A 24,777-nucleotide genomic window follows, 5' to 3' on the forward strand; every position below is an offset into this window, starting at 1 on the left:
CAGGGGATGGGCCTTGTCCGTATCGTTGGGCATAGTAAGAGAAAAACCCTAGGCAGCGCTTCAGGGCCTTGGAGCAGTGAGGGAGGGGGAATTCCATAAGGGGGCGCATGCATTCAAGGTCGGGGCCTATAACTCCATTTCGCACTATGTAGCCGAGGATGGCTAGACGGTCGGTGCTAACCACGCATTTATCCTTGTTCATCGTAAGGTTAAGGATCTTTGCGGTCTGGAGGAATTTTCGGAGGTTGGTGTCGTGGTCCTGCTGGTCGTGGCCACAGATGGTGACATTATCGAGATACGGGAATGTTGCCCGTAAACTGTACCGGTCAACCATTCGGTCCATCTCGCGCTGGAAGACCGAGACCCCATTGGTGACACCGAAGGGAACCCTTAAGAAGTGGTAGAGCCGCCCATCTGCCTCGAAGGCAGTGTATTTGTGGTCACTAGTGCGGATGGGGAGCTGGAGGTAGGCGGATTTAAGATCCACCATGGAGAAGACCTTGTAATGCATGATCCTGTTTACCAGGTTGGATATGCGGGGGAGAGGGTACGCGTCCAGCTGCGTAAACCTGTTGATGGTCTGACTGTAATCGATGACCATCCTATGCTTCTCCCCGGTCTTTACCACCACTACTTGAGCTCTCCAGGGACTGTTGCTAGCTTCAATGACTCCTTCCCTCAGTAGCCTTTGGACCTCAGATCTAATAAAGATCCGATCCTGGGCACTGTACCGTCTGCTCCTGGTGGTGACAGGTTTGCAATCCGGGGTGAGGTGGAAGGCGGATCGACCTTGAGGGTCGCAAGGCTGCAGACAGTGAGTGGGGGTATAGGGCCGCCGAATTTGAAAGTTAGACTTTGGAGATTATACTGGAAGTCTAAACCAAGGAGTGTGACCGCGCAGAGGTGGGGAAGGACGTAGAGCCGGTAATTTTTAAACTCCCTATCCTGGATCATGAGGTTTGCTACACAAAACCCCTTTATCGCTATTGAGTGGGAACCAGAGGCCAGGGAGATTTTTTGATTAACGGGGTGGACGAGGAGAGAACAGCGCGTTACCGTGTCAGGGTGTATGAAGCTCTCTGTGCTCCCAGAGTCGATTAAGCAGGACATCTCGTGCCCATTGATTAGTACTGTTGTTGTAGCAGTTGAGAGTGTTCGAGGCCTCGGGACTGGTCCAGGGTCACCGAGGCTAATCGCAGCAGTTGAGTGTTCTCTTCGGGCGGTGTGCGGTCAGCCGAGCTGGGGTCCTGGGAGTCCATCCAAGATGGTGGCTCCCATTGGTCGCACATGGCTGGGAGTGCACAAAATGGCGGCGCCCCTCAATCGAATGTGGCGTCCGTGGGACAAGATGGCGGCACCTGGGGGCCGCACGTGGCCCTGGAGGAGGAAGATGGCGGTGCCTGCTGGCCGCACGGGGACCGTGGAGAGGTTTGTGGTGGTGGTCCGCATTCACCACCGGAGACCGCGGCGACCGCACGGGCCTGGCATACCATCACAAAGTGGCCCTTTTTACCGCATCGCTTGCAGGTGGATGCGCGGGCCAGGCAGCGCTGCCGGTGGTGCTTGGCCTGCCCGTAAAAGTAGCAGCGAGGCCCCCCGGGGTTGCCAGGTTGCCTTGTAGCACAAGCTTGTGGGGGGATGGAGATGTCTCGGGGTCGGCTGCGGAGGAGTTCCACGCCGCCCAGGGGCTGCCGCGCGGTCGGGAACGTAAGCGCGGGCATTTTGGGAGGCCACATCCAGGGAGCCTGCAAGGGCCCGTGCCTCCTTGAGGCCTAGGGTGTCTTTTTCCAGCAATCGCTGGCGGCTTTGGGAGGACAGCATACCTGCCACGAAAGCGTCCCAAATCAAGAGTTCTGTGTGGTCGCTCGCCGAAACTTGCGGGCAGCTGCATTTTCTCCCCAACACCAGGAGTGCACTAGAATTCTTCCAGCGATTCCCCAGGGATTTGTCGCCTCGTTGCTAGCAGATGTCGGGCGTAGACCTGGTTTACCGGGCGAATATAATGTCCTTTTAGCAGCTCCATTGCTGCATCAAAGTCGTCCGCGTCCTCGATGAGGGTGTAAATTTCCGGGCTCACCCTCGAGTGTAGGACTTGCAATTTCTGTTCTCCCGTGGGTTTGTTTTCGGCCGTTCCGAAATATCCTTTAAAACACGCCAGCCAGTGCTTGAAGGTTGCCGCTGAGTTCACCGCTGAGTTGCATTCACTCCGGCTTGATTCGGAGCTCAATCCTTTTAAATCTAGCTCATTAAATTGATGCACGATCAATGACCACTAAAGCGAGGTTGTAGTCCAACTGAAGGCTTTAATAAGCTAGCTGTTTCCCCCAGCAGCTCAGGTACAGAATGAAGGCTGCTGGGTCGGCACGGGCTCTTACACCCTGCCTTGAAGGGCGGAGCTACCATACAGCTTGACCAATAGGAAATATACAATATCTACCAATGGTATTCCAGCATTACCAGGTACCGTAATACCTCTACACAGACTACCACACATCCCTTGCAAGATTTCTTCACATACCAGTCCACTTTTTATCTCCTGCTAAGCCCTTGCAGTTATACTAGTGGAACAATGGAAAATGTACACTTTACTTTTAAGAACAACATGAAGAATGGGCAATCTGCTTTGAGAGTTGAGAGGTCAGGTGACCTTTATTATTTGCCAATATACATGGAACCACACACTGGTGGAAGTTAGCCCGCTGGTCTAGGCAGGACATTAAAATGCAAATGTACTTTCGGAGCATTCCACTGAGAATACTCTAAATCTTTCCTGTGGATTTAATGGCTGCCTTTGTCCAAATACCTCCAGGAATTAGTTCACAATGGCCCTGCAAACTTCTCGGCAGTGGAATGGAATCCTACAGAATGGGTGTGAGGAAAAACCTGGGGCGGGGTCCTCCGTCCCGCCACACCTTTGCCCCCGCCGGCAGTGGGATTCTCCATCCCGGCAGCTGGCCAATGGGGTTTCCCATTGGGGGCACCCCCACGCTATTGGGAAATCCGTGTGCGTGAGAGCACTGCCGGCGAAACGGCGATCCCGCCGATGGAGAATCCAGATCCTGTCCTATCACAAGCAGACCTAAATGGCTAAACCCCAAACATTATTGAGTCTCAGTGCTCAAATCGTCAAGGAGCATTTATGTGGACAATGGGAAAACAGATACTGTGGTCACCTGAGAGAAACTAGGTTGTGATAAGCAACATTTATTAATATATATATTGAGAGCAGCCTCAGTTATTCAGTCAGTCTGGGATTCTAAGAATCTCCGATGAAATGAATTCATCCCAAGAAAGGAAGTACCCTGCCTAAATTCCATCTGCAGTCAGCCTTTTATCAATACTGATCTGAAGAATAAAATCTTTGGTACAGGGGTTTATCTGCACCTTGACTGAAGTGAATCTAGAAATCTGCTGCTACAGGCAATAAGCTACTACGATTCCGTCATCGGAAACTTCCAATCTCCATTTCTTCAGTGAATCAAAGAGAATCATTCGGCCTGGAGTGTTTCAAGATTCCATCTTAAAGATTCAAAAATGCAAGTGAATTTCTGGATTTTTTATAAATCTAATTATATTTTAACTCTTTGATAGTCTCTTTTCTTGTGCCTGTGTGCGTGTATGACTGGGCACTGTCATAACACATTTCAGTGTTGAGAAATAAATATTTATTCGTCCTATTTTAAAACTTATGAGAAATGTCTTTTGCCAGTGCAGACAAGGCAAGGAGTAAGGAGTTAAAATACTTTCAAACACATTTATCTGTGGTCAGTCGAGAATTGGAAGAAAGGGAACTATCCCACCATCTTTCCCCTCTCTGTCGAAGGCATTTATGGAGGATTCATTAGGTTGATATCTGGGATGAAAGGGTTGTTTTATGAGGAAAGATTGAACAGGTTTGGTTTATACTCATTGAAATTTAGAAGAGTGAGAGGTGACTTTAATAATCTTTATTAGTGTCACAATTAGGCTTACATTAACACTGCAATGAAGTTACTGTGAAACGTGTAATTTTATTGAAAACTGTAAGGTTCTGAGGGGGAGAATGCGGAGAGTGTCATGTTGGGTGCTCTGCCACATAGACGAACCAACACGGATGCGAATGGTACAACTTCTCCTGGGGAAATCTAGAATTACCAGCCATTGTTTCAAAATAAGGGGTTGTTCATTTAATACAGGGATGGGGGTCATGAATCTTTGGAATTCTCTGTATCAGAGAACTGTGGATGCCGAGTCATTGAATTTATTCAAGGCTGGGATAGATAGATTTTTGAATCAAACATTATGGGGAACAGGTCAGAAAATCGAGTTAGGGCCAAGATCCTCTCCGCCGTGATCTGAATTGCAGAGCCAGCTCAAAGGGCTGTCTGACCTACTCCATTTCTTAATTCCTTATGTTCTTACAGCTTCTAGTTGGAGTCATTGACATGGTTGCTGTCGTCTCACAAATGCTATAATTTTTTTGCAATAATGCAAGCACTGTGAACTGCTGCATAATAAAACTATCTTGTGTGCTCCTTGAATAATGGGAATTAACATGCAAGATCACATTTCTGTGGTATGACACCACATATTTAATTCTGAGCAGTGTGTGCCTGAATTTCCAATTTGCATTGCTGCCAGACACGATCCCCTATCAGCAGGGTGGACTCGGAAAATTACTCGCTCCGTCTGAGACAAATTACTCTGTTTCTGTAGAATTAACTGAGGTTATTTTAAGTTCTAAGTAGAGGATAAAATGTGAACCAGCTCCTGAATTTGAATTAAGTTATGAATGATAGAGTAGCGCATATACTCAACACATTGTGCCCTGATTTGAATGGTCAAGTAAGATATTACAGTTTCTTTAGAGCTCAAGATTACAAATCTCAGAATATCGAAATGAGGGAGGATATTTTGTTAGGCCTGAATAAGCACCAGATCATTCAGAATCACGTTTTATAAGATGGACTCTCCAATATCCTGGTTTCCTTTATCATTGTTTAATGATATTCCACCCATCTCAAAAACTTCCACTAAATTCATCTAAAGTACACTATTAGGCTAATAGGGTTATAATATAATCATAGAATTTACAATGCAGAAGGAGGCCATTCGGCCCATCGAGTCTGCACCGGCCCTTGGAAAGGGCACCCTACCCAAGCCCACACATCCACCCTATCCCCATAACCCCACCCAACCATTTTTGACACTAAGGGTAATTTAGCAAGGCTAATCCACCTAACCTGCACATCTTTGGACTGTGGGAGGAAACCGGAGCATCGGGAGGAAACCCACGCACACACAGGGAGAACATGCAGATTCCACACAGACAGTGACCCAAGCCGGGAATCGAACCTGGGACTCTGGAGCTGTGAAGCAACTGTGCTAACCACTATGCTACCGTGCTGCCCTTATAATAACACAAAGAAGATGAATCCTTAGTTAGAGGAGTGATAAGCACAGAATTGTTACGGCGAGATGGAGGTCTATTGGCCCACCGTGTCTGCACTGGCTCTCCAAACAAGTATCAAGACTTAGAGCCATTCCCCTGCCTCTTCCCTGCACATTGTCTCTATTCAAATAATCACCTGATGCACTCTTCAATGTTAAGATTAAACCTGTCTCCACCACGCTTCCAGGCAGTGCATTCTAGACCCAAATCACTCGTTGTATGAATAAGTTTCTTCTCATATCACATTTGTTTATTTTGTAAATCACCTTAAATCTGTGCTCTCATGCTCTTGATCCTTTCACAAGCAGGAACAGTTTCTCCCTATCTATTCTGTCCAGACCCTCATGATTTTGAACTTCACTATCAAATCACCTCTTAAATTCTTCTCTCTAAGGAGAACTGTCCCAACCTCATCAATCTACCCTCACAACTGAAGTTTCTTATCCCTGGAACCATTCTTGCAAACCTCTTCTGCACTCTCTCCAATGCATTCACATCCTTCCTATATTGTTGCTCCCAGAACTGTACATTTTATTCCAGCTGTGGTCGAACTAGTGTCTTGTATATATCCTTATATTTTTCCATTTGGCTTGTTGACCAATGAGAAGCAATTTTCATCTGATTTTTTGGGGGATTGGGATATTAAAATATGTTGCAGTTCAATTGAACAACTCTCAAAGATCATCCATAATTTGATAATAATTTAATAATTTAAATAATTAAACAATTAAAACCAGAAATTGCTGAATATTGACCACGATTGTGAGCAGTCTGTTCTCAGGACTGTGTTAATAGTTTAATAGTGTGAGAGGGTATCAGCAGATGGTGGTAACTTTGCGATACATAGCAATACAAAGCATAATTGCATATGAAAGAATGTATTTGAAGATACCATTCTGCATTGCAAATTATATAATCAATTGCAAGCCAAGAATATGGCAGGGGTGGGTGTACACTGAAGAGACACATTCTCGCCAGGCATGAAGCATTAGTAAATAAAGTCACCATAGACCCAGATGACCATAGACTGCTTTCCCCTTTGAGGGGGAGAGCTGACTGGTGGCGATTTAACACGAGGCCCACCACATATCAGGCGAGGGGCTAGGTTGAGGAGGAGGGCCTTCATGAATAACTTCAGCCAGTACAATTGAACCTACGCTGTTGGCCTCACTCTGCATTATGAACCAACTGTCCAGCCAACTGAGCTGAACTGGCTCCTCTTAAGCGTTACAGGATAACAGAAAGGGCTGCATCTTAACTGAACACCATACTTAAAAATCTTTGGTTGAATCAGAAGTCTAGATATAGGCAAGTTTGTTATTTTGTTGCAGTCGGAGACTGATTTTTTGGAAATGTATATGTGCTTATACTGCCACACGGTGTTCTAATAGATACAAGGTTAAGAATAGTCAGATATTGGGGGCCAGCCGAAATCCAATCTCAATGTCAAATTAGCCTAATTGCAAATCCTTTCGAACATATGCTTTTCCAGCTAGTTTAAAGATGTGTTGATACTTCCGTGGATTGGTTATCTGAGATAAAGTCATTTGAACCTTACTATACAAATGGAGCTGCAATTTCTCTTTTAAAAGCTACTGAGTGAAAGTCGTAACAGAGACGTCTTTCCAGACTGTCAAGGATAATCGAATTACAGAGAAACATCAAAGATCAGTCCTTTCCACAGGACCGTTCAAAATTTTTTGCCCCTCCAAAGGAAATGCTTTCAATTCAATCTGTGCTTTCAAATATTTTAACAATAACAAAGATGTGTTGGAATGGTTATGTGCTGTGTGTCTACTGCTCATTTTAGTCAGATTGCCAAATTAGAATCTGTAATTTCGGCCGATCCAGAAATCTCAATTAATCTAAACTTGGGAGGCTCATATGCCAGGACAAAACTAATTATTTGTTGGCCTCCCCCACAAACTGTATCAAAACCAAGGGCATCGAGATAAAAGGTTGCTGTTCAAAGCTGCTTCGCGACTCAGTCCTACGATAAATATTATTTCATTTCACACCAGCCTCAGAGCTTCCTTATCCTCAGCCCCCTCAAATCAAGTGACAGATGTCTTTTCTGGATCCTTATCAACCCGCATTGAATGCATTTCACAATAATAACCTTTGCAGGTGGCACTCGCTGATGCGACAGTTGGGGAGGAGAATGAACCTTGGAACCTGAGATTTCCCATTTATCAGAAGATTCTCTCATGCCAATTAGCGACTGTTAAATTAGATTGGCACAATTTCCCAGCTCATAATTCATAAGATACCACAGTAATTAGGACAACATTTCAACATTACCCAGGATAGAATTTTACAAGAGTGGTGGCACGGTGACACAGTGGTTAGCACTGCTGCCTTTCAGCGGCAGGGACCCAGGTTTGATTCTGACCTCGGATAACTGTCTGTGTGGAGTATGCACTTTGCGTGGATTTCCTCCGGGTGCTCCAGTTTCCTCCCACAGTCCAAAGATGTGCAGGTTGGGTGAATTGGCCATGCTAATATTTCCCAAAACATTATGGGGATAGCAGCAGTGCATTGGGCTCAGGTAGGGTGCTCTATCGGAGCAAGGACTCAATGGGCCAAATGTAGGGATCCTATAATTCTAAACTTAAAACCATACAAGTAGCCTCTATAGTAACTTCAGAGAGAAGGGAGACCTCAATGTCACATTTCAAAGTGGTCTGATTGTTTTTGTCATTTGGCTTTCTCTTATTTCAGATAGGAAAATGAAAAGAACGATCCCTGATTTTAGATCAAATGTCGACTTTGAGAACATTCATACTTTTGATGCTGAACAAATGTATTTTTTCACAAGTAACTCTATATCTGGATGGCAGTGGTGAGAGAAATCTTACATTATTAAATATTGCTTACTTCAGAAGTAGCCTTTCAAAGTCCTCAGTGATCATTAACAGTTCAGGCTGCGTTTCAAAAGACAAAGGGCTCTGATATTAAAGCACAGATAGGTTCTGTGCCAGGGTGGTTTTTGACAGGGATGGGGGGATGAGGTGGATTTGCATGCCCACCCGCATGACCAGCTCTCAAGTCAGCCACTTAAACGGCCAATGTAAAAATAGAATATGGAGGAGCCAAGAGGTGTTTTCGAAAGCACTTACATGAGCAAGGCCAGTAGCCAGGTTCAATGATGAATTATTGCTGGGTGCATGCCAGAGTAGGAGGGTACACACTATTCACAGGAAATGTAAGGAAGGAAGAAATCTGTTGCTCTCATCAGGTAGGTGCGGTTGCCTGGAGGTAGTTGAGGAAGTGTGGAAATAATCTGCAGGAGCATTGTGTCTTCAATGCAGTGTAGAAAGCAGTTTAATGGCCTAACAAGATCAGTGAAAGTGAGTACACTTGACGATTGACCTACAGCCTGTGGCATCCATCATCACTTCACTCACCCTGTCTTGCCAGATGTACTCCATCACTCCTAACATAGGTTTCAACAATATCCATCCTTCATTTTCTATATACTGTATCATCTTTCCATGGGGGGGGAAATTTGCTAATTCTCTTCGGGAGAGTTTAAACTAGTTCAGCAGGGGCTTGGGAACCTGAATTGTAGCTCCAGTGTACAGGAGGTTGAGAGTAGTGAGGTCATGAGTAAGGTTTCAAAGTTGCAGGAGTGTACCGGCAAGCAGGAAGGTGGTTTAAAGTGTGTCTTCTTCAATACCAGGAGCATCCGGAATAAGGTGGGTGAACTTGCGGCATGGGTTGGTACCTGGGACTTCGATGTTGTGGCCATTTCTGAGACATGGATAGAGCAGGGACAGGAATGGTTGTTGCAGGTGCCGGGGTTTAGATATTTCAGTAAGCTCAGGGAAGGTGGTAAAAGAGGGGGAGGGGTGGCATTGTTGGTCAAGGACAGTATTACGGTGGCAGAAAGGAAGTTTGATGAGGACTCGTCTACTGAGGTAGTATGGGCTGAGGTTAGAAACAGGAAAGGAGAGGTCACCCTGTTAGGGGTTTTCTATTGGCCTCCGAAAAGTTCCAGAGATGTAGAGGAAAGGATTGCAAAGATGATTCTGGATAGGAGCGAAAGCAACAGGGTAATTGTTATGGGGGACTTTAACTTTCCAAATATTGACTGGAAACGCTATAGTTCGAGTACTTCAGATGGGTCTGTTTTTGTCCAATGTGTGCAGGAGGGTTTCCTGACACAGTATGTAGATAGGCCAATGAGAGGCGAGGCCATATTGGATTTGGTACTGGGTAATGAACCAGGACAGGTGTTAGATTTGGAGGTAGGTGAGCACTTTGGTGATAGTGACCACAATTCGATTACGTTTACTTTAGTGATGGAAAGGGATAGGTATATACCGCAGGGCAAGAGTTATATCTGGGGGAAAGGCAATTATGATGCGATGAGGCAAGACTTAGGATGCATCGGATGGAGAGGAAAACTGCAGGGGATGGGCACAATGGAAATGTGGAGCTTGTTCAAGGAACAGCTACTGTGTGTCCTTGATAAGTATGTACCTGTCAGGCAGGGAGGAAGTGGTCAAGCAAGGGAACCGTGATTTACTAAAGCAGTCGAAACACTTGTCAAGAGGAAGAAGGAGGCTTATGTAAAGATGAGACATGAAGGTTCAGTTAGGGCGCTCGAGAGTTACAAGTTAGCTAGGAAGGACCTAAAGAGAGAGCTAAGAAGAGCCAGGAGGGGACATGAGAAGTCTTTGGCAGGTAGGATCAAGGATAACCCTAAAGCTTTCTATAGATATGTCAGGAATAAACGAATGACTAGGGTAAGAGTAGGGCCAGTCAAGAACAGCAGTGGGAAGTTGTGCTTGGAGTCCGAGGAGATAGGAGAGGTGCTAAATGAATATTTTTCATCAGTATTCACCCATGAAAAAGACCAATGTTGTCGAGGAGAATACTGAGATTCAGGCTACTAGACTAGAAGGGCTTGAGGTTCATAAGGAGGAGGTGTTAGCAATTCTGGAAAATGTGAAAATAGATAAGTCCCCTGGGCTGGATGGGATTTATCCTCAGATTCTCTGGGAAGCTAGGGAGGAGATGGCTTTGATGTTTAAGTCATCTTTGTCTACAGGAATAGTGCCAGAAGACTGGAGGATAGCAAAGGTTGTCCCCTTGTTCAAGAAGGGGAGTAGAGACAACCCTGGTAACTATAGACCAGTGAGCCATACTTCTGTTGTCGGCAAAATCTTGGAAAGGTTTATAAGAGATAGTATGTATAATCATCTGGAAAGGAATAATTTGATTAGTGATAGTCAACACGGTTTTGTGAAGGGTAGGTTGTGCCTCACAAACCTTATTGAGTTCTTTGAGAAGGTGACCAAACAGATGGATGAGGGTAAAGCAGTTGATGTGGTGTATATGGATTTCGGTAAAGCGTTTGATAAGGTTCCCCACGGCAGGCTACTGCAGAAAATACGGAGGCATGGGATTCAGGGTGATTTAGCAGTTTGGATCAGAAATTGACTAGCTGGAAGAAGACAAAGGGTGGTGGTTAATGGGAAATGTTCAGACTGGAGTCCAGTTACTAGTGGTGTACCACAAGGATCTGTTTTGGGGCCACTGCTGTTTGTCATTTTTATCAATGACCTGGAGGAGGGCGTAGAAGGATGGGTGAGTAAATCTGCAGATTACACTAAAGTCGGTGGAGTTGTGGAAAGTACGGAAGGATGTTACAAGTTACAGAGGGACATAGATAAGCTGCAGCGCTGGGCTGAGAGATGGCAAATGGAGTTTAATGCAGAAAAGTGTGAGGTGATTCATTTTGGAAGGAATAACAGGAAGACAGAGTACTGGGCTAATGGTAAGATTCTTGGCAGTCTGGATGAGCAGAGAGATCTCGGTGTCTCTGTACTGTTGCTCTTATTAGCCTTAGTTTTATTAGCTCTAATTCTGTCACCTTTGCTCACGAGTCGGCAGGTATCTTTCTGATACCGCCACATGGTTCAAGCTCAAGTAATTGTTAATAATGCAGCACACCGCTTAGTAAAAGTTAAATCAACGATCATTTATTATATACAGCAATAAATACTTATACAATAAACCTACTTCTAGACTACTACCTACCACTAAAGGCCATTACTTAAGTTTGGAAATGGCCCACCAGGTCAGGGAAACAAATGGTCTTTCGAATTGGGTCTGAGCCTGCGGGATTCAAAGCTGGTACAAGTCGATAGTCAGGAGCACCTATCTGGTAGCGATCGCTGGAGTAAGACTTACTGTTTTCTTTGTCGAAGGGTCTCGAAGGTTGCGAGCAGGAAGAGAAGGGTCGATCTGAACTTGGCCCCTATTTTTATAGTCCCTAGGGGCTTCCCGCCTCTCGGGGCGGACCTCGTACCTGGTTACAAGTGATTGGACTTGGTCCCAATCACGTGGTTCAATATGCTCCAATAATGGGGCGATTCCTGGATCGGGGGGTGATCGTCTACCTTCCTTTGTCACAGCCAGTACTGGCGCCGAAAGGTCTGGATCAGTTTTATGTTGCAAATGTGTAGCAATTGTTCCCAGGGATGGCTGCTTACTGTGCAGATGGCTGGGTTGTTGTGATGTTAATGGCTGCAGGTATCGGTCTGGGCCGACTTACCCAGAGCCGAATACACTGTTTTGCCTGCAGCTGTCCGTTTGAGTCCTGTTGGCTGATTTTCCCATCAGCCTCTTTCGTTCGCCATTTTAGATCGGGGTTTGACCATTCTACTCGGGAATCAGCCATTTTAGGTGGCTACAGACCCTCCTTGTGATCCTAACGCGAAGCGTGAAGGATCACATAAATTTTGTTCTTTCCATTCCCTGACCCGGGGGGGGACACCTCCTACATGGCCTCTGCTCTGACCCTAGCTATGCACAAAAAATTTTACCGAACAATTCTAAGGGCGCTATGGCAGGCAGGGGCATGCATTTACAAAATAACAAACTTGGACCCTCTATTTTAACCTTATTACACTACACTCACTACACATTGCATTATCCTATCTTCCTAAAACATACAACAAAAATCACATTATTCCATAATCTTTCCTGGCTTGGCAGTCAAGCTCAGGATCATACAGTGTTTTCATGAAAAATTTGTACATTTCTTTATTCACAGTAATAACGCAAGTGAATGCTCTTTATTATTTTGTCATAGATCGCGGGGGTCGGGGGTCTGGTCGTAACCGAATATCAGGGATCTGATCCGATATACCGGGGTTCGAGCGCGGTACGCTCTCCTTCTCCATTTGCGGAGGCGCATTGTCTGCACTACACAGCAGAGTATCGCCAACGCTAACAGTGCTTCGATCACGTAGTTCAGGGAGTACCAGGTTATGAACCTGGCACACCAGGAAGATGCAGTGTCGCTGGTGACTGGGCTCTGGGTACTGCGGGGCAGTGAAACATTAACGGCAGGGAGGTTTGAAGTAATGGGGTCCGCGTTCCCGCGCAACCAAGTGTCCACAAAAAGAATGTTGAGCACGATGAAAAAAGTCCTCATGGCTGTCCTCTTTCCTTTTCCTTCTTGTGTTCTTTGTTTTCTCCGGTCCTGGAGCCTCTGGAGTTCTGTAAAAACAAGCATAGTATCGGTAACTACCTTGGTTTAATATCCGGTATGCTAGTGTGTCTGTCCTTTTGGGGCCAATTATACCCTTATAATTGGTCACTATGTGTGACTCCCTCATTTTTTTTTTCAAAACAAATGTTAGGACACGGCACACTTCCCAATGACGGACCAGTGCTTATTTACCATCCAAATGTTCCAGGATGTAAAGAGCAGATGGCAGCAACCTAAAGGTCGCCTAAACAAATAAAAACTTTTTGAAATGAAAGACTGTCAAATGAGGTGCGTATGGGCCGCAACGGGTAAGATTTGGATGGAGTCCCCGGGTAGGACGGCTACCAATGCCGTATCTCCCCTACCCGAGCGTGTTTGACCAACGGGGGGGTCCCCAGGCAGGGCGGGTCTCACGCCGTTTCTCCACTGCCTGAGCAACCGACAAGAACGGGCAAAAATGTAGTCATCGTGGTGTGGTTGCTACAGTGATTCTATCCTTGAATCACAAGAGCAGCTATGATCGGGCGTCTGGTACCCGAACCGGTATCAGCTGAAGTGTCTGCAGACAAGCTGGTTCCATTGAACAAGCATCTGGTCTGTTGACCAGGTATCTGCAGATAAGTTGGTACCGCTGAACAAGCGGCTAGAAAAAAATTCTCCTGTCGGACGAACAACACAAAACAAACGTACAAACAACATAAACCATCCTGCAGGTTCCATCAGGAAGGACAACACTTCTCCCAAGCGTTTCCTTTAAACATCATGTGGACACCTCAGTTCTCTGTTGCGAACAGGGTCACAAAGGGGTTGGCGGCTTGGGAGTCAGACTCGAGGTCGTCCCCTTCTCCCGGGTGCCAAACTCTGGAGTGAATTAGGGCTGAAAGGGCTGCTTGGTGTGAGTTGGGGTTGCTCTCGTCGTTGCGGACGAGTCTGTAGGAGTTGTCGCGGTGCCAATGAGTTGTGTCGAGTTGTGTGGGGACAAAGTCGGGGTCGTCCGTGTGGTTCGGTGGTCGGTGGTGGGGTTTATTTAGCACAGTGATCAGGAAGGGATCACTGGGATCGTAGTCGGAGTCGCTGGGTGTGGGTCCGGTTGCATGGGGATAGTAGGGAGGCGTGCTGTGGCCATCGTCTGAGTCACAGTCACTGTCTCTGCTGCTGCAGTCTGTGGGCGTTCCGGGGCGGAGTGTATATTTTGGGGGTGGAGTCAAGGTCGAGTCCGTGGCTGGACGTGGTGGGGGTTGGTCGGGTTATGTTGGTTGTGGTCTGCTGCGTCAAGCATGACATGGTGTGCGTGGTTTGACTGTGTTCCATAAGCCTTTAACTGGTTTATATGAAACCACGCAGTCTTACCATTTGGGTATTTTATTTTGTATACCGATGGGCTTACTTTATCCGCAATGGAATACGGACCCGAGTATTTAGGTGACAGGAATGTGCTGGGGTTATATACAGACAACATCACTTGCTGTCCTATATCATACTCCGTTGCATGCACTGCCTTATCGAAACAGGCCTTGCTCTGTTTCTTTTTGGTGCCCAGATTTACCGCGGCTGCTAACTGAGCCGTTTTTACATTAGCAACTAATTGCTCCACGGTTTTCTCGTGAGTGAGGGCCGTAACTTCAGGGCTGGTCAGGTCTAAACCTAACAAGTATTCTGCCCCTTTCATGGGGCGTCCGGTCATAAGAGTGTGTGGGGTGTAACCTGTGGAGGTGGAAACAGTGTTACGCAAAAACATCAGCGCAAAAGGGAGGACTGAGTCCCAAGTGGTGTTGTTCTGCTGGACCATTTTTCGGAGGGTGGTTTTCAGGGTCCGATTCATGCGCTCCACTATACCACTCGACTGTGGGTGGTACGCAATGTGGAATTTTTGGGTGATGCCAAATATCATGAGGACGCGCCCCGTAAAGTGAGAACCTTGGTCCGATTCAATACTGCGGGGGAGTCCCCATCTTGTAAAGATGTGGTGGGTTAGGATTTTGGCTGTGGTTTTCGTGGTGTTGGTGCGGGCTGGAAATGCTTCCACCCACTTTGTAAAAGTGTCTATGACCACCAGAACATATTTATAGCCATTCCTGCAAGGGGGCAATGGACCTATAAAATCAATCTGGAGGTTAGTCCAGGGGCCATCAACGGGTCGGGTGTGGCAGAGTTGGGCCTTTTTGGCATATCTATCGGGGTTGTTCTGCGCACAGATAAGGCAATTTTCAATGTAATGGCTTACATCTTCCTTGAGATTTGGCCACCAACAAAGCTGTTTGAGGTGGGCTGTAGTGGGATTGATTCCCTGGTGTCCATGACCATCATGGAATAAACAAAATAATTGGTTCCTATCCTGCTCAGGAACCACATAAAGGGTGTCCTTTAACACCACACCGTCATGTGTGGTTAGTGTATTTCTGAACCTCTCGTAGGAGGCTGGAAACCTCCCTTTCACAATCTCAGTGAGAGCGCTATCCTGCTTCTGGACCTCTACTAGATCCTCGATCCTAGTCTGCGTGACCTGAACTGCACTCACTGGCGCACTCACTGGCGCGCTTTCGGGGGGCTTCCAAAAGTACCCTTGCCTGGATCCTGCCTTAGCCAGTGTATCGGCTTTTACATTTCCAGGGGGGGAGGAACGATGGTGGTTGCGGACTTTTATGATGCCAAAGGTCCTGTTCTGGGCTTTTTGTAAAATATGGCGGAGTAATGGGGCTGAGGGGAGGGGTTTCCCATCCGCGGAAACAAATCCTCTTGTTTCCCACAGGGGCAGAAATTCTGTAAGGCTGTTGCAGACATAGAGGCTGTCTTAGTATATGTCTGCTGGGCTGGGGAAGGAATCTGGGTGCTCTACTATGTATGCGATGGCCGCAAGCTCTGCTGCCTGCGCGCCTAAGTGCCCGGGGAGTTTTAATGCTATCTCCTCAAGGGCGCGTCCCTGCACGTCCTCAACATAAATCCCACAACCTGTTATGCATTGCCCATCTAAAACTGTGGAAGATCCATCCACATAAATCCTAATGGGTTCACAGGTGTCCGGTGAGGGGGGCTCTGAGATGAATTTCCTATTTTTCTGGGGCGTGTTTTTGCTATAAAGGAGCCTGTGTTATGATGTGGAGAGATGATTTCACATTCATGGGGGGTTCCGGGGTACTGCAAATTGTCCGCTATGTATGTGTGAGCCTTTGTCCATTTTACTGTGATGTCCCGTCCTTGCAAGAGAAGGATCCACTTAGCAGCGCGGATTTGGCTGACGGTACCGTCCTTAAGTCGTCCGTCCAGTAAAAGTTGGGTGGGGGTGTGCTCAGTCAAAATGGTGATGGGGTTCAGTCCGGTAATGTATGAAAAGTACTGGACTGCCCAAAAAACTGCGAGCAGGTGCCTCTCACAGGCTGAAAATCCCTGCTCCACAGCATCTAAAGTTCGGGAGGCATAAGTCACGGGTCTTAACTGGTCGTGCCGTTCCTGCAGGAGCACGGCTGAAAGGGTGCGGTCTGTGGTCGCTACCTCTATTGCGTAAGCGGAAAGCGGGTCTGGAACTTGTAGTGCGGGGGCGGCTATGAGCGCCTGTTTTAATGATTTCACAGCATCCGTATGCTGCGGAAGCCACTCCCAGGGGGCTCCTTTCTTTAGGAGGTCTGATGTGGTTTCGGCAGTAGCCAACCAGTCCTAAAAACGACCGGAGGGCTGAAACATTCTGGGGAAGGGGCAATTTAGCGATCGAGTCAATTCTTTTATGCTCGATCTCGCGTTTGCCGTGTGTGATAATTTGACCCAAATATACCACTTTTTCTTCCAATATCTGGGCCTTTTTGGGGTTGACTTTACAGCCAATGGAACGTAATAATTCCAGGAGTTCGGACAGAAGCTCAATGTGCTCTTCCTTAGCGTCTCTCTGTAGTAGTAGATCATCTACGTACTGTACCAGACATTCGGGACGAGAAAATTTTGCTAGTCCATTTGCCAGCTGTCGGTGGAAAATGGAGGGGGAGTTGTGGAAGCCTTGTGGCAGGCATGTCCACGTGTACTGCTGCGCTCTAAAAGTGAAGGCAAATTTGTACTGGCACGCCTTTGCCAATGGAATGGACCAGAATCCATTACTGACGTCCAAAACCGTGAAATAGTGGGACTTGAGTCCCTGCTTGAGCATGGTCTCAGGACTTGTTGCTACCGTGGGGGCTGCTGCGGGGGTGACTTTATTGAGTTCCCGATAATCAATAGTCAGGCGCCATGATCCGTCGGGCTTTCTTACTGGCCAAATCGAGGCATTATTAGTAGAGGCTACCGATCTTAGTACGCCCTGCTCTAATAAGCTCTCTATAACTTTTAGGATTTCTCCCTCTGCATCTAGCGGGAATCTGTACTGTTTTTGGGGTCTAGGGTCCGGTCCTGTTACTTGTACGGATCCAGTGATCCGTCCCAGTCGTGCTTGTGGGTCGCGAATGCTGCCCTGTTCTTTTCCAGGACTGCCCTAACCTGCCTGTCCGTGCTGAGTGTGGTGGGGCTGAACCAAAACTCGCCTACTGCGCTAATTTTGTTCATATAGTCTCCTATGTTGAGCGTTGCGGGGGCTCTAGCGGATTTCGCCATCTTCCAGACACACTGGTTGACTGGATCGAAGGATAGGTGGTGGGAATTCATAAAATCAATCCCCAGGATGTGTTCTGCTGTGTGGGGCAGGTCAACTAAAACCACGGGGTGTTTGGTGGTGATGGTTCCGATTTGAATGGGTACAGGGGCTGTGATGTGCCCCTGCTGTGAGTGGCCTGTAAAGCCGCTGAGGGTGATAGTGGCTGTAGTGGGCCACGTGTCCTTTTGAAACAGGGTGGAGGAATTTATGGTGGTGCGGGACCCTCCTGTGTCCCAAAGAAACTCGATAGGCTGTCCCCGAATCTTCGCTGCGACTACGGGTCATCCTGACCTATCCCAAAGGGTGTCACAGACCCAACTGGGGGAGCCCGTACACCGTCAGTCCGTTTCGGTCAAGTCCGTCTGATCCGAACGGGCGCTAACGCAATGGATGGGCTCTGCCTTTTTCTTACTCAGAGTGCCTGTCTGTTGGGCTCTCTGTGGCTTTTTGGGGTCATTGCACTCTTTTGCACAATGTCCCAACTGTCCGCAGTTGTAACATTCTTGTGATTTGGGTGGGGGGCTGTTCTTTCCGTCATTTACCCAGGCGGGGTTGTGAGGTGTGGCTTTTACTGCCTGCATGTCTGCGGCGGCTTGCTTTTCCTCGGTGGTTTTAGCGGTGGGTTTATTGTGAACAGACTGCTCCCTAATGCGGGACAATCTTTTAACCACCCACTTCTCGTTATGAGCCTCCTCCGAGGGATCATAACTATTACAGGCGTTCTGTCCTGCATTTGTGGCATGGGAGATAAGGGTACGAGTCCATTTGGCCATATTGTCTGGGGACAAATGGGCACCGTCTACGTCTCCAAAAACGGCTTCGAAGTGAATCCACAGGCGTCCTGCAAACGCTGTGGGGTACTCAGACTTCTTCTGCCTACACTTATTTAGGCCATCTACGGGGTCACCCCGGTTATACCCGATCGCATCCAGGATCGCAGTATGCATTTCTGCAAGGGTGCCTGCTCCTACTTTCTGTGGGTCGGGAAGGGCTGCTGCTACCGATGAATCCAAACTTAGAATCATGAGCTTTACCTGCTCTCTCTCATCCAGGACGTACATGGTCGCCTGATGTTTGACGGTGGTAAAGAAATGGTGTGGGTCTGAAGCGGGGAGGAACGGTGTGATTTTTGCACACGCGTCCCGTAATTGGGTCACTGTGAGGGGGGTGGAATATAGGAATTCTGCCTCGTCCGATGTGGCTGTGCGGTGGGTTGTTACAGGGTTCATGGGAGCCTGTGTGGGGGGTGGGGGTGCTTTTCTCCTTTGGGGCTTTCCCTGCGCACATGTTCCCTGAACATATCTCTGCGCTGTTTCCTGTAATTCTTCCCAATCAGGGCTGTCTTCCTGGTCTAATTTTTCCCCAAAGGTTTCTTGAAATCCTTTCTGGACAGAAAGCAGTGATTACAGGTCTGCAATTTGCTTCAGGCACTTTGCATGGTCTATGGTGCTCTGCCTTTGTTCTGTGGTTGCAGCGTGGAGCGCTCTCAAGTCTGCCTTGAGATCACTACATTGTTTCTGTAGCGTCTCCACCTGCTTCTCTGTTTCTTTCCTCGCCAGGACTGCACGCTGCGTGTCCTGATGAGCCTTTTCATACTGGGACTGGAAACTACTCAAATGCGCCAGACAAGACTGGTGACCCCGTTTGGCGTCAGCCACCTCTTCGTCCTTTGCTGCCAATTTCCTCCTTAATTCCAGATTCTCTTTCTCAACCTCGCATACATCGACTTTACTCATACGATGTATGCCCTCTACTTCTTTGTGGAGCGTCTTGACGATCTCCTCTGTGCCTCGCAATTGTGCCAAACAGGACACAATTGCCATCGGCTTGCGAGCTTTTGCTCAGTTCTTTTTATGGATCTCACTCATGTTCTCCCACCAAGTATGCCCTATACTTCCAGGACCTGTGTCTTCATTATCGCAGAAATCATTCCACACGGGCCATCCTTTGCCCTTGAGATATTTCCGGATTTTGTCTTCCCAAATGGGACACTGTCCCACTCTACTGCTGCTGGTCGCTGCGACCGCAAATTCCTTGGGGTTCATGAGGCGTTGCATTGCCTGCATGGCCATCTTTCCTATTCGCTTGCTTTGTTTAAATTTGGAACAGGGGGCTAAGGTGGTGTCGTAGATGCGGGTACGGCTTGCGCTAATTTCCGAAAATACAGACTACCGACAGTTTTGACACAGCAAAATCTATCAGTTTTACCTTATAGCCTTGTTAGTTACGCATGCATACACACACTTCCGAATTATGACTTATTAATCAGAACTGCTTGAACACTTGTGGTTTTTTGTTTCCAATTGGATTCTAATTCAAAATTTCTTGGGTTCTCCTGGAGTGGTTTTCCACTTATAGATCGGGTCCCGTCAGGATGTCGCCAAAATGTTGCTCTTATTAGCCTTAGTTTTATTAGCTCTAATTCTGTCACCTTTGCTCACGAGTTGCCAGGTATCTTTCTGATACCGCCACGTGGTTCAAGCTCAAGTAATGATTAATGATGCAGCACACCGCTTAGTAAAAGTTAAATCAGCGATCATTTATTATATACAACAATAAATACTTATACAATAAACCTACTTCTAGACTACTACCTACCACTAAAGGCCAATACTTAAGTTTGGAAATGGCCCACCAGGTCAGGGAAACAAATGGTCTTTCGAATTGGGTCTGAGCCTGTGGGATCCAAAGCTGGTACAAGTCGATAGTCAGGAGCACCTATCTGGTAGCGATCGCTGGAGTAAGACTTACTGTTTTCTTTGTCGAAGGCTCTCGAAGATTGCGAGCAGGAAGAGAAGGGTCGATCTGAACTTGGCCCCTATTTTTATAGTCCCTAGGGGCTTCCCGCTTCTTGGGGCGGACCTCGTACCTGGTTCCAAGTTATTGGACTTGGTCCCAAGCACTTGGTTCGATATGCTCCAATAATGGGGCGATTCCTTGATCGGGGGGTGGTCGTCTACCTTCCTTTGTCACAGCCACTGCTGGCGCCGAAAGGTCTGGATCGGCTTTATGTTGATAATGTGTAGCAATTGTTCCCGGGGATGGCTGCTTACTGTGCAGATGGCTGGGTTGTTGTGATGTTAATGGCTGCAGGTATCGGTCTGGGCCGACTTCCCCAGAGCCGAATACACTGTTTTGCCTGCAGCTGTCCGTTTGAGTCATGTTGGCTGATTTTCCCATCAGCCTCTTTCGTTCGCCATTTTAGATCAGGGTTTGACCATTCTAATCGGGAATCAGCCATTTTAGGTGGCTACAGTACATAGATCCCTGAAAGTTGCCACCCAGGTTGGGAAGGTTGTAAAGAAGGCGTACGGTGTGTTAGCTTTTATTGGTAGAGGGATTGAATTTCGGAGCCATGAGGTCATGTTGCAGCTGTACAAAACTCTGGTGCGGCCGCATTTGGAGTATTGAGTGCAATTCTGGTCGTCACATTATAGGAAGTATGTGGAAGCATTGGAAAGAGTGCAGAGGAGATTTACCAGAATGTTGCCTGGTATGGGGGGAGGATCTTATTAGGAAAGGCTGAGGGACTTGAGGCTGTTTTCGTTAGAGAGAAGAAGGTTAAGAGGTGACTTAATTGAGGCATACAAGGTGATCAGAGGATTGGATAGGGTGGACAGTGAGAACCTTTTTCCTCGGATGGTGATGTCTAGCACGAGGGGACATAGCTTTAAATTGAAGGGTGATAGATATAGGACAGATGTCAGAGGTAGGTTCTTTACTCAGAGAGCAGTAAGGGCGTGGAATGCCCTGCCTGCAACAGTAGTGGACTTGCCAACACTAAGGGCATTCAAATGGTCATTTGATAGACATATGGACTATAAGGGAATAGTGTAGATGGGCTTTAGAGTGGTTTCACAGGTCGGCGCAACATCGGGGGCCGAAGGGCCTGTACTGCGCTGTAATGTTCTATGTTCTATGTATCCATCCACTGCTGTTGCTCACACCAATTCTTATGAACATTAGAACAGAAGAAGTTAAATCTGGGACAGACCATACTACATGTTGAACCTGCTCCACCATTCAGTACGATCGTGACTGATCCCCTGCCTCAACTCCACTTTCTTTCCTGTTCCTCATATCCTCAATCCCTGAGAAACCAAAGATCTATCTGTCATGATAAGCAGACATGCAGATAATGATATACAGGCAGACACAGACAAGCAGCTAATGAACACAGAGAACAGGACATGACCAATGAGCAGGCAGGACACTCAGGGGTGGTATCTCGCTATAAAAGGCATGAGGCACTCACACTCCACCTCTTTCCACTGATGAACATCTACAAAGCGAGTCAGGGTGTATGTACAGTATCACACCTCCAGCACGTGGCTAAGAGCTAGTCTGGTTCAGTCAGACAGAGTAACCACACTTAGGTTAGCAGAGAGTCAAACTCAAAGAGAACTGTGCTAACTGTGCTACTGGTTCAATAAATCAAATTGAACTAACTTCAAGGTCTGAAGTATCTTTTGGTGAAAGCTGCATCCAGTTGCAGCCTGTGTTATCCCAGAGTACACAACACGACATGCTACCAGGAGACTGCTTAATCTAGGTGGTTTGCCTCAGTCCGTTCCATGACGACCAGCGAATGTACCCCGGCACCATGGAGAAGATTCAGGCTCCTCGCCAGCTCAGGACCTCCGGCAATCTCTGTGCCAACTGGCAGACATTCAAGCAAAAGTTTCTGCTGTACATTGAAACTTCAGACCTCGTGGGTGCGTCTGAGGTAAGGAAGATCGCGCTTCTCCTCTCAACAGCAGGTGATCAAGCCATCAAACTCTTCAACTCTTTTCACTTCACCGAAGGCCAGGACAAGACAAAATTCAGACCATCCTGGACAAGTTTGACAGTCAATGTGAAGTGGACACCAATGAAATCTTCGAACGCTACATATTCAAACAGCATCTACAAGGTAAAGATGAATCTTTCAACTTCTTAACTAACCGCCGCCTGTTAGCGCTGTCCTGCAACGTTGGTGATACTGCTGACTCCATGATCAGAGACCACATCGTTTTTGGAGTTCACTCGGATCCTCTGAGAGAGCAGCTACTGAAAATCAAGCATATGACCCTGCCAGTCACGATTGAAACATGCACAGTGCATGAGCACGCCAAAAATCGCTATGCCCAGTACAAATAGGCTGAAAGTGAGAAACTTGCCTCCCATGAGGCAGAGAGTGGACGGGCCATCTCCCGGATGCAGCGCCTCAGCATTGATCAAAGCGACCATTTCGCGCGCTTTTCCCGGGGCTCCACGCATGCGCAATGTGAACGGGATAACGAAGCACCCAATTCCCGCACTGCGCATGTGCGACGACGTGCGGAACGCCAGGACACCGACGTCATGATGTGCTCGAACTGCGGCAACACCCACTTAAAGGGACACTGCCTTGCAAGAGGCAGGCGATGTTTAAACTGTGGAAAGCCTGGACAGTATGCAGTCTTGTGCAGGTCTGCACCATCAGTCAGGGGCCAGCGCTCACAATTCCGACGACGGCACGTTCAGAGTGTGCAACAACAATTACAGGATTCTGATCCTGGCAGCACAATGGATCCAGAAGAAGAATGCCTGAACTCCGCCTACTTGTGGGCTCCATTACCAAATGTAAATATGCCACATCCAACTCATCACAAATTCAATCCATCCTCGCTGTGGTTTCTGCAGACGAATGGCGTGCGGTGATGCAGGTCAACCACTGCTCCATCCAGTTTAAGCTGGACACAGGTGCTTCTGCCAACCTCCTCTCACCGGCAGATTTCAAACGCACCAAGAAGCCCCCCAAGGTCCTTCCAGCAGCTTGCAGGCTCCTGGACTACAATGGAAATGCCATCACGGCACTGGGATCCTGCCATCTACTCGTCTCCAACCGGAGCACCCATGCACGGCCACGTTTTGAAATTGTCAAGCCAGACAGGGCATCCCTACTTGGTGCGCATGCCTGCAAGCAGCTGAACCTCGTGCAGCGGGTTTACACAACAACATCCTCCAATGTGGATCTTCAGGCCGGCATTGACGACATCCTCGCTCAGTATCCAGATGTGTTCGACGGGATGGGCATGCTGCCATATCGATACAAGATTCTGCTACGACCTGATGCCAAGCCAGTGGTCCACGCACCACGCCGGGTCCCGGCTCCACTGAGGGAGCGCCTGAAGGCACAGCTCAAGGATCTTAGGCAACAGGGCATCATTTCCAAGATAACCGAACCAACTGACTGGGTCAGCTTGATGGTATGTGTTAGAAAGCCTTCGGGAGACCTGCGCATCTGCATTGATCTCAAGGATCTCAATAAGAATATAATGCGTGAACACTACTCCATCCCGAAGCGGGAGGAACTCACCAGTGAGATGGCACACGCACGTTTTTTCACCAAGTTAGATGCGTCACATGGATTTTGGCTAATGCAGCTGGATGAGTCCAGCAGAAGGCTCTGCACCTTCAATGTACCGTTTAGCAGATACTGCCATAATCGCATGCCGTTTGGCATTGTCCATAATGGAGCAGATGATGGGGGGCATTGAAGGGATTCGTGTGTACGTGGACGACATCATTATATGGTCCACGACCCCTGAAAAGCATGTTTCCCGTCTCCAGCAGGTATTCCGCCGTGTCCATGCCAATGGCCTGAAGCAGAACAGGTCCAAATTTTGCTTTGGCATGTCGACACTCAAGTTCCTTGGTGACCAGATCTCTCAGCAGGGCGTGTGCCCGGACTCAGACAAGGTCAAGGCCATCGAAGCCATGAAGGTCCCTGAAGACAAGAAGGCGGTGTTGCGCTTCCTGGGCATGGTCAATTTTCTGGGCAAGTTCATCCCAAACCTGGCCTCACACACCACGGCCCTACGAAACCTGGTGAAAAAGTCCACTGCCTTTGAGTGAAAGGCAGCACATCAGGCAGAGTGGTTGGAGCTGAAAGCCAAGCTCACCACTGCACCCGTCTTGGCATTTTTCGACCCAGCCAGGGAGACGAAGATCTCGACAGATGCGAGCCAGGATGGCATCAGTGCGGTGCTGCTTCAACGCAAGGACACTTCATCCTGGGCACCTGTAGCCTACGCATCGAGGGCCATGACGCCCACCGAAACAAGGGATGCGCAAATAGAGAAGGAATGCCTGGGTCTTCTCACTGGCATTCTCAAGTTTCACGACTATGTCTACGGCCTGCCAACATTCACTGTCGAGACGGATCATAGGCCTCTGGTCCACATCATCCACAAGGACCTGAAC

Source organism: Scyliorhinus torazame, chromosome 15 (assembly GCF_047496885.1).
Source record: "Scyliorhinus torazame isolate Kashiwa2021f chromosome 15, sScyTor2.1, whole genome shotgun sequence".
Lineage (NCBI taxonomy): Eukaryota > Metazoa > Chordata > Chondrichthyes > Carcharhiniformes > Scyliorhinidae > Scyliorhinus > Scyliorhinus torazame.